Source organism: Schistocerca cancellata, chromosome 4 (genome assembly GCF_023864275.1).
Source record: "Schistocerca cancellata isolate TAMUIC-IGC-003103 chromosome 4, iqSchCanc2.1, whole genome shotgun sequence".
NCBI lineage: Eukaryota > Metazoa > Arthropoda > Insecta > Orthoptera > Acrididae > Schistocerca > Schistocerca cancellata.
The window spans coordinates 660,202,929-660,217,232 of record NC_064629.1 but is presented as its reverse complement, the minus strand read 5'-3'; positions in this window follow the sequence as shown (position 1 = coordinate 660,217,232).

The following is a 14,304-nucleotide window of genomic DNA, read 5'->3' as shown; positions in this document are numbered from 1 at the left end:
GTAAGACAGGGAGAAAAATCTTCCAAAGTAAGAGTGATTTCAGGTGCACCGCATGGGAGTGTCGTGGGTCCGTTGCTGTTCACAATATATATAAATGACTTTGTGGTTAACATCCGAAGTTCAGGCTTTTTGCGGATGATGCTGTAGTACATCGAGAGGTTGTAACAATGGAAAATTGTACTGAAATGCAGGAGGATCTGCAACGAATTGACGCGTGGTGCAGGAAATGGCAATTGAATCTCAATGTAGACAAGTGTAATGTACTTCGAATACGTAGGAAGAAAGATCCTTTATCAATTAGCTACAATATAGCAGGTCAGCAACTGGAAGCAGTTAATTCCATAAATTATCTAGGAGTACGCATTAGGAGTGATTTAAAATGGAATGACCATATAAAATTAATCGACGGTAAAGCAGATGCCAGACTGAGATTCATTACAAGAATCCTAAAGAAATGCAATCCGAAAACAAAGGAAGTAGGTTACAGTACACTTGTTCGCCCACTGCTTGAATACTCTCACCAGTGTGGGATCCGTGCCAGATAGGGTTGATAGAAGAGATAGAGGAGATCCAATGGAGAGCAGTGTGTTTCGTTATAGGATCATTTAGTAATTGCAAAAGCGTTACGGAGAAGATAGATAAACTCCAGTGGAAGACTCTGCAAGAGAGACGCTCAGTAGCTCGGTGCGGGCTTTTGTTGAAGTTTCTAGAACATACCTTCACTGAGGAGTCAAGCAGTATATTGCTCCCTCCTATGTATATCTCGCGAAGAGACCATGACGATAAGATCAGAGAGATTAGAGCCCACACAGAGGCATATCGACATATTTTCTTTCCACGAACAATACAAGACTGGAATAGAAGGGGGAACTGATAGAAGTACTCAAGGTAACCTCCGCCACACACCGTCTGGCGGCTTGCGGAGTATGGATGTAGATGTAGATGTAGATGGTCTGTCCCCTCTCTTCTTCAACAGTGCCCTGGAAAAGGTAATAAGAGAGTGGCGGAAGGAGTTAGCTCGAGAAGGGATTCCAAATGGTATCTCTCTGGGACATAAGTCTAGTAACTTCCGCCGTGGAAGTCGAACACGCGCCAGAACAAATGGACGTGGTCAGCCCATAGAGGGCTCCGCCTCAGCGGCGGCTATTCCGCGCAGCGGCTCTCGCGCAGCGAGGGTGCCACCGCTACGCCACGTGCAGACAACGGCCAATAGCCGCTCCCTCCGGTTTCGTATATAGGGACCCGCTCTGCCCTAGTCCAGTCAGTCTGGTACTCGCTCTGGATTGCGTTTCTATCTCGGCGGCACTGCGTTCTGGTCGTTGCTCGTTGTTGACATTTGCCTGGCTCTGGTTCCGAGTGGATTTACTGTTGGTGTTTGGTGTTGTGGTTTCCACAAGCCTCCGTTGTTTATCTCTTCCTTGTTGTGTCGGTCATAGTCGGTCGTGGTCGGTTGTTGTCAGTTGTCGTTGGTCTGTCGTCCGACTCGTCCTTGTGTTTACCTGGTGGTGCGTGCTCCACCGCCGGCGGCTTCCCCGCCTGGTGGCTCCGATCCGCAGCCCAAGGCGTTCCCGCGGTTGGTTTTGGTTACTACAATAAGTCCAATGGGCTCAATGTTGATTGCCAGGCATTTGCCGATGACCTAGCACTTCTGTCAGATTCAATAGAAACTTCAGTGAAACAACTCAACGTTCTCAGACAGCAAGCAGCTAAGGTTGGGCTTCATATATCACTTGAAAAAACGCAGTACATCGCAAACATAGGTGAATCTCCTAGTACACTGCATCTAGACCAGGGAGAGATCAAGAAAACGAACAGGTTTAAGTACTTGGGAGAATGGCTGGAACTTAATCTATCTGAAGGAACAGCACTATCAACTCGAGTCAACAAGCTAGACCTGGCATACCAGCTGAGCAAGAATTCTTATAATAAAAAAATGTCTCTCCCATAACACTAAACTGAAGCACTACCAGATAGTCATCCGTCCTGAAGCTTTATATGCTTCAGAATGTTTAATACTCGTTAGGAAGGGACTTACTGAAAAGTTCGAAATCCAGGAGAGAGAGATAATGAGGAAGATACTGGGGCCAGTCAAGGAAGGCGACAAACATAAAAGGGCACCCAACCGAGAGATCTACAAGTACTGAGAAAGAATCGCAGATGTAGCTAGGAAAATACGTCTAATATTTTATGGACACGTTTACAGATTACATCGTGACAGATTGACCAACCAGTTTCCCTGTTACTGGCAAAAGAGGAAGACCAAATCACCATGGTTGATGGAAGGGGAGAAAGTTCTTCAGGAACTGGGAATAACAGAAGGAAACTTGAAGGATCGAACAATACTCAAGAAGAAGCTTAGACAAAAGAGATTCCAGGACAGACTACCAAGTAGACTACCAAGTAAGAAGACTGGTTCCCTCTGGACACAAGAGAGGAAGGAACAACAAAGCCAGAGGATGTGTAACTACTGGGCAAACGTCAAAGCCCATTCCAAATGCAGTAGTTGAATGTTGTGATCCTTAGTTGGCCTATACGAAATAAGAAGAAGAAGAAAGCCAGCTAGCGAGAAAGCAGCAGATGGTAAATGATTCTTCCAAAGAATTGTAAAGTGGTCCTCAGGAAATGGACTTTTCTTATATTAAAAAAAAAGGAAGACTATATTCAGTTCCGTACAACAGATAGAGTCACCACCAACGATTGACATAGTGCATGAGCAGGAGTTAGTAAATAAGGTAGAATACTCCAAATTTTTGAGTGTACGTATTGATGATGACATGGAAGAAGTGTATTACTGAGCTTCTCAAACAGTTGAGTTCAGCTACTTTAGTTCTTCTTCTAAATGCTAACTTTGGAAACAAATGGATCAACCTACTGACATATTTCCATTTAATGTCATATGGAATAATTTTCTGAGGTAACTCACCACTTAGACAGAAAGTATTGATTGCATAATAAAAATGTGCGCTGTACACCCATGGACGTAATGTAGGTACTTCTTCAAGGAGCTAGGCATTTAACTGTGCCATCACAAAACATACATTTGCTAATGAAATTCGTGATAAATAATACATCACAGTTTGATAAGAACAATGATGTCCATGCCTAAAGCACTAGAAGGAAAATGACTTTTGTCGTCCATTATTTAAAGCTTTCAATGGCTCATAAAGGAGTTCAACATGCAGCAACAAAAAGTTTTGATCATTTGCCTAATGACATAAACTGTCTGACAGGTACAAAAGCAAGTTTCAAACCTAATTTAAAATCATTTATCCTGAACAACTCCTTCTACTTCACTGAGGAATTTCTACTTAAGAATTAGTAGCCAGAAAAAATTCTTGCTTTTTTATGTAGGACTAAAAAAATAATGTGTTCACTGATGTTAACTCTAATCATATATACATCGCCTATAAACTGACTCGTTCCACATCATTTCGAAAAAATAGTCGTTCAAATGATCTATGGAAAGTGTAACTACCTACCTAACTTACTAAGAATAGAGGATTGGATGTTCATACCATAGAGGACCGGAAGGCTGTACTATAGAGTTCTGGGCGACGAATTATAGAGTAATAGTGGACCCTACTGCAGCGGACTGGAAGGCCATAATACAGAGGACTGGAAAGGTGTAGTTTAGAGGACTGGCAGGTCATATTGCAGAAGGCTGGAGGGCAATTGTATAAAGAACTGGAGGGCTGTCCTATCGAGAACTGGAGGGATGTACTACACAGAGCTGGAGGGATATACTATAGAGGAATGGAAGGGCATATTGTAGACAATAGAGGATTGGATAGCTGGACTATAGACGACTAGAAGCACATCCGGTGGAGGACAGAAGGCCGTACTGTTGAGGAATGGAGGACTGTATGACAGAACGAGATGGCTGAACTATAGAGGAATGGAGAGCTGCCTTATAGAGGACTCGAAAGCAGTCAAATAGAGTACTGGAGGGTGCATGTTCTTATTCAAATGAAATAACACAACTTCAGTAACTTTGACTGGTCTCATATACAGTAGTTGTTAGCAGAGGTCTGTCTGGTCACGGCCCTTAGCTGGCCACCCAGGTCATCTGATCTGTCAGTGTGCGATTAGTTTGTGTGGGGAGCCTTCAAGTCTCAGATGTATCACAACAACCCTCATAGTCTTCAAGAACTGCAGCAGAACATTTCGGATGAGACTGCAGCAATTCCAGAAGTCCAGCTTCGATCTGCCTTCAGCAACTTGCTGACCGTAGCCGAGAAGTGCCAAGAGATGAATGGTAGTCACTTTCAACATATGCTATAGTCAGGTTAGTACTATATTTTCTTTCCTCTGATGTGTTTCTTTGTACCCTGGAACTCTGTTTCCCGGGCCACTTTCATTGCCTCACCCTATACAAAAGAAATTCTGCTTACTACGAAAACCGTAAGCCGAAATTCTATTGCAATAAAACGTAAGGTATCTGTAACACGAACGAACATACACAGCACAAATCAGCAAGATATTACTCACACAGGGCTTCGAAACGGTCTATGTTTACCGGTCGTCCAGTTATGGAGGAAGCAGTGTAAAAATGTGGCAGTTCATAAATAAAATAAAGAAGACTTCCTTGTTGATTTTATACCTGGTTGTCTGTAGCTCTGTCACAAAACGGATAAACATATGGCCTTCAGCCTTAGCAACTTTTGCCTCACTGCCGACCACGCTACCTCCGACCTAGCGAAGAGCTATAGTATGTGTCTCTACCCCGTTGCCCCCATCGTGGCCACGACATGTAAATCGTAACGTAAAAGATAATATTAGTTGCAATTCCCGCGTAGAACGACTTTCCTGGACTTAAAACCATAAACGAATAATCGTATGTGAAAATCACTTAGGTTATTCAATGAAAGTGATACAAGTAGATCAGATGAACTTAGCAGAATAATTGTATATCATCCAGGAAGTAACTCGTCGTTTCGTCGTTTACAGAGTTGCCAAACACATTCAGAGTTGTTGCCAAAATTCAGTTATACTACTAGCAGGAAGAATACCAGGCGATGTGTTCCTTGCGTCGACTGTAACTACAGATTGTGCCTCAATAACGCCGCCGCCCAAAGTCTCACCAAAAGTACATGTCACTCAGACTTACTCGCATGTTTGTAATTAGGTGTAGGGATTAGAGCGTAGTTACTAATAATACTCGGATGCACCGACTGCGAACTAAATCTCATACATCAAGAACTGTCACAATTATTAGTCTTGTTCAAGTACTAAAAACTACAAAGTTAATGATCAAACATGATCCACATTTCTGGAGCAACTCCAGTGCTTATACTGTCAACATTATGAGTAGGAAACATGATTTTTTTTATAAAAGACTTTCAAAATATATTTCTTGAGATCGTGTCATTAGCACTATCCCCAAAAGAGAGGAATGAAGAGACAACAGCAGCGCGTTGATTGCAAAACGTGAACATTCACAGGGAGACTTCGTAAGTTACAAATAACAAAGTTCCAGTCAAGAAAGGCTACTGTGTTGGAAACCACAGGCAATATCAGAAAATGTGGACTGAAAAAGCTGTTGAAAATTAAACCAGTCACAGCCAGTGACGCGTCAAGAATGTAAACATTCTTTCATTGCTGCAGTAGAGGTATAGGTAGAAAGAAGTAGGTTTCCCACAACGTAAATGACAAGAGACATTGTAAATTACTCTTAAAATAACCTTCATGAAGTCGAAAACGCAGTTTTCCAACTCACTGTCAGTTATTGCGCATTGATTATTCAGAATGTTTCATCAAAGTTACACTTAAATATCTTGCGAATGTAATAGGATAATTCAGCTGCAGTCCTGGAAGTCCACCCACTCTCATTCAGCCGTCAAACATTTTGTGGCTGAAATTTTTATATATAATTGTATTTTGAGACAATACTAATGATTTGTGAACATTTGTCTTATTACCTGTATAATAACACAGTTTTGTGATGCCCTTAATTCACGGCAAATACATGTGAACCAGAGGGTAGCGTCTGTATAGTCAAATAACTAATGGTCAATATGTTACAGAGCAGTGGAAGCAGGATTCCAGCGAGCTTATTAACTGACTAACTGTAACATAACATAAAACATGTACGATATATCTGTTACTGATGTTTTGCCAAGAAAATCGAACAGTGTCTTATTAATGAGAATTTGTATTTGCATTACGTGTAAGCCTGAGATCCAAAATAACAATAACGGGTTAAAAAACAAGAGTGAAGGGCAGAGCTACTACTTATTTTCTCGAGTTCTTTCAGTTCGACCCTAATTAATTCCTGGTACTGTGCACTAACGGCTCCTTGTGCCTATAAAAATATTCGTGTGGGTACTATCGAAATTTAACTGTTTGAACACTCGATTACCTTAAACGATACTCAGTTTTGTGTTGTATGTGATTCTGAACGAGACGTCAATTTGACTTTCACTCCATCTCCTGACGACGTATGGTATGATGTCTGAACTGTTCTGACAGTTGTGTTGCCTGCCGCCTGGATTTTGGAAGGAGTTATGGCATCTGGCGGTCAGTGATGAATGCACATACGCGTAAATATCTTCTCTGCTGTAAGGGGTACGTTAGGATCATTCTGCTGAAAAACTCGATATCCGCAAGTCCTAAAATACGTATCTGCGAGCGGTAGTAATGCATGAAAAGGACCAATAGGCGTTTGTGGAGTGGCTATGTCGAAACAGGCCGTAACAGGCGGAAAAATGGCAGTGAGGGACCCCATTTGTCCGGCAGCAGAGAAATTCGATGTCTATTCGACAACATAGTGCCAATCCATTTCTTAGTCGCAGTCAAATGAGATACATTTCTCAGTTTCCTTGAAGTGCAAGAATGTGAAAAGTAAACTGAAAAATAATGGACTTCTATGCCGAAGAGTTGCGAGAAATCAACGCTTAACTACTTATCAGAACATCGACCGCATGGCTCTTGTGGGAAGGAACATTGACTTTTACTGAAGCAGAGTCATATTTTCTGATTAGAAAATATTTTCTGCCGTTACCAGTGCCCCATTTCAGATGAGATATCAGTAGATTGATTGTATATAGTATCGTAGGTGCAATCAATTTGTTTATCTCTTAATTTATGGCCTAGCTCCATTTCTTTGTTTCAATCCCTCTTAGGTTCCATGTAGCAATTTTCATCCCATCTCTGATACATGATCGTTTTTCCTTGACTTGCCTAGCTTGTCTCCAAGACATTGTGATATTAGGAATGAACTAGATGGAAACATCGCCTACAAGAAATGAGTACAGAGAAAATCCTACATCTGGCCACGCTGTACCAGCAAAGAGGAACGAGGGACGTAGGAAGAATTAGAGCCGGCCGGTGTGGCCGTGTGGTTCTAGGCGCTTCAGTCTGGAACCGCGTGACCGCTACGGTCGCAGGTGCGAATCCTGCCTCGGGCATGGATGTGTGTGATGTCCTTAGGTTAGTTAGGTTTAAGTAGTTCTAAGTTCTAGGGGACTGATGACCACAGATGTTAAGTCCCATAGTGCTCAGAGCCATTTGAAGAATTAGATGGCAGTGAAAAGTGAAGAAGGAACAGACACAAGTGCCTAAGCCTTGAAGTGTAGAAGAAGAAGAAGAAGAAGATCGTAAATGCAAATGCTTTAGATAAAACTGGCCTTACGTTATCGTAGCGCTGAGCACTTATAAAGTCTGGTTCCTTCGTTTCATAGTTAATCCTGTATCAACTTGCATTTGTCAAACAAATGAATTTGCGGGTGGTTTTCTTAACGGGTAAACGGTTTTGATATTACTTAGTGTACTGGCCATGGGAAGATCACTTTAATCCGAAGTATCTCGTGGAAAGGGAGAGAAATTGACGCTTTCCTGTTGGCGTTTGGGGTCACGCACAATGACCTTGGCGCATGTGGAAAATTGAGGACATCCTCAACGGAGAGGCCTATTTAACATTCTAGAATAGCTGGTTGAGCTGCTCTAACTGCAAGGAGACACCTATTTCCCGCAGGTAAGAATAGCAAATAGTATAAAAGTTTTTTGATGGTTTTCAAATATTCACCCATTCATTTCCTGAAGGTTACAACATGCCGTAGCAACCACCCTACCTGTGTCATTTGGAATTCTCCTGATGTCCCCAATATTGTTGTTGCATTTTGTTCTAGTAATGATGTCATCAAACTAGTTTCCTCTGTCGCTCTCATAGCTTCTGGCCTCATACGTTGCCCCTAAATATACTGATGGGGAGCATGATGTGTCTAAATATCCAGAAAATGAGTTTGCATCTCCCTTTTTTAAATTTGTGCATTTGCCTTCTTTGTTTCTTGTAGTGCATTCAGATATTTTATTATTCTAATCTAGATTGTTGTGTTCTTTGTTCGCTGCATGTCAATTACTGTTACTTCCCGCCGGTTCTATGCTTAATTCCTCAGGATTCATAGAGATGTAAATCACATGTGGTAGATTTTGCACTGGAGCTATATATTTTCTCTGACATGTTAAACTGTTGGAATGTCTTAAGCGTAAATGCTTGCTTTGTTATTACTGTTCTTCTATTCATCCGTGTTAAGCATCTGTTATACCTATAGGACTACTTCCGAGATAGTTGAACAGCTCAGCTTGATTAACTTTAGTACCAAATGTTTTCACATCTGTGTTGATCTCTTTAGTCTTTTTTCTGAATTCACAGCTACTAGTACGTCACATTCTGCAAATTTTCTTGTGCGGTTGTTGCTTGTTACTCCATCGAAGGAATTTTTTTGTACAGCACCATTGCAACACAGAAATTAAAATTGTCTGAAGTTTTGTATACCTGTCTCAGTTCGATTCCACATCATTCGTATTTGGTTCAGCCTGTGGCTTTCAGCAGGCTACGACTCTCATCGTATGATGGATTCGGTTAACAACGTTCCTAATCGGCCTGTTTAATCTAGATTCTTAGCTATGAAGGGACCTGAATTCTTAAATGCCACAGCAAATGCTAATACAGTATGACAGTTACAAATAGTTTTGTTAAAAATACAAATAGATTAAATAAGCAGATAACATTTTATTTATAGGACCACAGCCCTAGCCATCAAAGTAGGGCTGTTCAGGATTGTTTTCAGGGCCAAGACAGGATAAAGCTAATGGAGTTCGTTCCACTATCGCCGTATCTCAACTCAGTTCTGGATATTTGAGTAAAGCTATCGACTTCATTGCCATGTGGAAATACGAACACAAATGACATTCGGACGAGTATAAAAAACACACGCTGGATGGTAAACCATAACGCACTTAGAGCAATCAATGCCGCGGCATCCTACGTAATGACAGTGGATGTTCTGATTATTAGGAGTATACTATTCCGCAAAAGACATGCTTTCGATCGTCTGATAATCAGTCAAGCGTTGCTTCGAGCAGCTCATCGGAATAAACGTCCTTTATCTTTCAGTCTCCTTTCCACAATTCTTGCACTGACAGAAATCTGAGAAACTCACCCAGCTGACGAAAGCTAAGGAATGGAATGGTGCATATGTTATCGGACAGACATTGGTCATCTCTCACACTAGAGGCAATGACTGTGTGTGTGTGTGTGTGTGTGTGTTCACGTTTATCGGACAGACATTGGTCATCTCTCACACTAAACGCAATGACTGTGTGTGTGTGTGTTCACGTTTGCACACTGTATGAATAGATACTATTCAGATTTAAAAGACAAGCAACAATAAAAATTGTATTAAATATTTTTTGAAGTATTTTAATGTAATGACAAGCTACAAATTTTTTTACTCAGCCTGTGTCGTTCATGTTGCGTTAATTAAATTCTTGACGGATGTATTACGCCTAAAATATCTTTAGCACAGACAGTGCGCTCTTGCTATCGTGACTCGCGATAAGTGCAGCAATGAATAGTGACGAATTTGTTTATGATTGCTATCTGATCGACTCTGCGGCAGATGCTACGATATAAACAGAAAGGGCGACCGCTACGGTCGTAGGAACGAATCCTGCCCCGGGCATGGATGTGTGTGATGTCTTTAGGTTAGTTAAGTTTAAGTAGTTCTAAGTTCTAGGGGACTGATGACCTCAGATATTACGTCCCATAGTTCTCAGAGCCTTTTGAACCATAAACAGAAAGACATCATCTTGATTCTGAATGCAGTGTGGAGACACCACTATTTGCACATTTTTCGAATAGCCAATGCGAAACTGTATTCACAGATTTGACGGAGCAAGTAGAACCAATACCACGTAGTCATCTGAATATTAACCAGTGCTAGACTGTCCAATCGCTTTTGACTTCAAGAAAAAATAAGATGGAGTGATGCCAAAAATAGCACTTGGTATAGTATGAAGTGAGAAAATAAAAGTTTTAGGGTTCTCAAGCATGATATGCGTTGCAAAAACCAGGGAGTTACCCATTCTTTCGTCCGACAGGCTGTTTCCATTCATGAATTACTACTGCTCGCAGATATGTGTTTGAGGACTTGTGCACATCGTGTCTTTCTGCAGAATGATCCATATGTTACTTTACTAACCATGGTGTGGGGAACATGCAGCAAAGGACCCCTTACAGCAGATAAGCTCTTTGCACATATATGCATTCGGATCTAACTGACAGATGTGACAACTCCTTTCAAAATTCAGGCGGCAGGCAACACAACTGTCAGAACAGATCACACATAATACCATAAGTCGTCAGGAGATCGACTGTAAGTCAAAAAATGGTTCAAATGGCTCTAAGCACTATGGGACTTAACATCTGTGGTCATCAGTCCCCTAGACTTAGAACTACTTAAACCTAACTAACCTAAGGACATCACACACATTCATGCCCGAGGCAGGATTCGAACCTGCGACCGTAGCAGCAGCGCGGTTCGGAACTGAAGCGCCTAGAACCTCTCGGCCATTACGGCCGGCGACTGTAAGTCAGATTAACGTCTTGTTCAAAATCATATTCACCCCAAAATTGAGAATCGTTCAAGGTAATCGAGTGTCCAAGCAATTAAACTTCGATAATATCTGTACGAATATTTTGATATCCCAAAGGACCGGTTAGTGCGCAAATATTATGACTTAATTAACATCGAACCGAAATAACTCGAGAAAATAAGTAGAGCCCGCATCTCGTGGTCGTGCGGTAGCGTTCTCGCTTCCCACGCCCGGGTTCCCGGGTTCGATTCCCGGCGGGGTCAGGGATTTTCTCTGCCCCGTGATGGCTGGGTGTTGTGTGATGTCCTTAGGTTAGTTATGTTTAAGTAGTTCTAAGTTCTAGGGGACTGATGACCTAAGATGTTAAGTCCCATAGTGCTCAGAGCCATTTGAACCATTTTTGAAAATAAGTAGAGGTTTTGCACTTCTCTCCGTTTTCTTAACCTCTTATAGTTATCTTGGATATGTCTTAGGCGTAATGTAAGTAGGAACTGTCAGTCATAAGGCACTTTTCGCTTTTCTTTGACAAAGCATCAGTAGCAGTTATACTGTAATCGTTGCAAGTAGATGACAGTAATGAATGTATGATCAGAATGATAGGGGTGTTCAGTGAAAGTAGTGACGTTATGTTGTCCAGTTGGTTTAAATGGCGTTAGTGGTGACGCACTTGGTTTGAGCTATAGCGCTCCCTACCAAAGCAGAGATAGCGTGCGGCCGTCGTCGCTTCTTGTGGGCAACAACGCTGATTAAGCTCTACTTAATTCATCCTGCTCCGTGATCAAGCATACATGCATTATACACAGATTTGCGACTAGGAACACCTAACCTGTTACGCCACCTTTTGTTTCACTCAAGAACAAGCAGAGAGTTGAACCAAAAATTCCTAATATTTGGAGGGAAACTCTCATCAATCTGCTCAGTCTAATATACGAAGCACCTGTCTCATTAGCACCAAACAGGCACAGAGTTCATTCTTGTGGTAATTACATTAATTCCGGCTACTAAGCAACTGAAATAACAGTCACTACACATGTTTTATATTATGTTACAGTTAGTTAGGTAATAAGCTCGATACAATACTGATTCCGCTGCTCTGAAACATACGGAGCATTAGTTATTTGACCATATAGGCGCTACACTCTGATTCGCATGTATTTGCCATAAATTAAAGTATCACAAAACACTAAGTGCGTGAGTGGCGAGATTTAAAAGGAGCTCCTGAATAGTATTAGAGTGCATTAACGTATACACTAAAGCGCCAAAGAAACTGATATAGGCATACGTATTCAAATGCAGAAATATGTAAACAGGCAGAATACGGCGTTGCTGTCAGCAACGTCTGTATAAGACAACAAGTGTCTAGCACAGTTGCTAGATCGGTTACTGCTGCTACAGTGGCAGATTATCAACATTTAAGTGAGTTTGAACGTGGTGTTATAGTCGGTACACGAGCGATGGGACACAGCATCTCCGAGGCAGCGATGAAGTGAGTATTTTCCCGTACGACCATTTCACGAGTGTACCGCGAATATCAGGAACCTGGTAAAACATCAAATCTCCGACATCGCTGTGGCCGGAAAAAGATCCTGCAAGAACGGGACCAACGACGACTGAAGAGAATCGTTCAACGTGACAGAAGTACAACCTATTCGCAAATTTCTGCAGATATCAGTGCTGAGCCATCAACAAGTGTCCGTGTGCAAACTCCATGAAACATCTTCGATATGGGCTTTCGGAGCCGAAGGCCCACTCGTGTACCGTTGATAACTGCATGACACAAAGCTTTGCTCCTCGCCTGGGGCCATCAACACCGACATTGTACTGTTGATGACTGGAAACATGTTGCCTGGTCGGCTGAGTCTCGTCTCAAATTGCATCGAGTGGATGGACGAATCCACGGACCCTGTATGTCAGCAAGGGACTGTTCAAGTGGTGGAGGTTCAGTAATCGTGTGGAGTTGGAGTGAAATGGGACCGCTGATACGTCTAGATACGACTCGGACAGGTGATAGGTACGTACGTATCCATCTGATCACTTGCACCCAATCATGCCCATTGTGCATTCCGACGGACTTGGGCAATTCCTGCAGGGCAGTGCGACACCCCACACGTCCAGAATTGCTACAGAGTGGCTCCACCAACACCCTTTTGAGTTTAAACATTTCCGCTGGCCACCGAACCCCTCAGACACGAACATTATTGAGCATATCTGGGATGACTTGCAACCTGCTATTCAGAAGAGATCTCCACTGCCTCGTACTCTTAAGGATTTAAGGAGAGCTCTGCAGGGTTCATGGTGTCAGTTCCCTCAAGCACTATTTCAGACATTAGTCGAGTCCATGCCACGTCATGTTGCGGCACTTCTGCGTGCTCGCGGGGCTCTACACGATATTACACAGGTGTACCAATTTCTTTGGCTCTTCTGGATGCAGTTTTGTAGGTTGCTTTTATTACACTGCGACCGAAAGGTGTGTTAACTGTTGGCAACAAATACCACCTGCGATAGACACGCCCCTGGGGAGGGGTTCGTAGTGCATTACAATACTTACGAGCCACCGGAAGCTAAATATTATGTTCAGATTGCTCTTTGCTCGAGTAGATGTCTTTTGTTACTGCTTAGCCATTAATTTCGTCTTAATAAGTTAACATAATGGCATCATAGCACATCACCAGTAACAATTTTGCGTAGGAATTTTCACTGAGCGATTTAATGACGTTCAAGCAAAACTGCAGCAATAGTCATCACTTTGATATTTGTTGCCTTGTGTCAGAGAATCCAATACTCCTAATCCAAACTTCTGAACCTGGCGTATTGAATGCAAAAGTTGCAAAACGTTTAAGTGATCACAGTTCATCACATACGAATATTTGTCATCGAGACTTTCAGAATGTGGAAAATCATGCATGCCAGAACGATCTTTCGTGAAAGAAGAACACCCTTTTCCGGCGTTTTTTCCCAAATGCATTCACCTCACATATAATACAAGGGTTCCGAGTTGCCTCTGTTGCCTTCACCCCTCTTGTAAACACAGAGCGAATATTATGTCTCAAATGTTGGACCGTTTTTCACTTGCGACTCCATTTTATAGTTCTTGAACAACGTTCATAAGTTTCAAGCATGCAAAATCCCATATGTAACGGCAAGACAAATGATGTAACAGGAAATAAGAATATGACAGTTGATAATACACTCATAGCGCCGCGCCGCGTTCGGCTGATCGGACCGTGCCTGGCGTTAGGTTCAAAATGGTTCAAATGGCTCTGAGCACTATGGGACTTAACTTCTGAAGTCATCAGTCTCCTAGAACTTAGAACTACTTAGACCTAACTAACCTAAGGACATCACACACATTCATGCCCGAGGCAGGATTCGAACCTGCGACCGTAGCGGTCGCGCGGTTCCAGGCTGAAGCGCCTAGAAGCGCTCGGC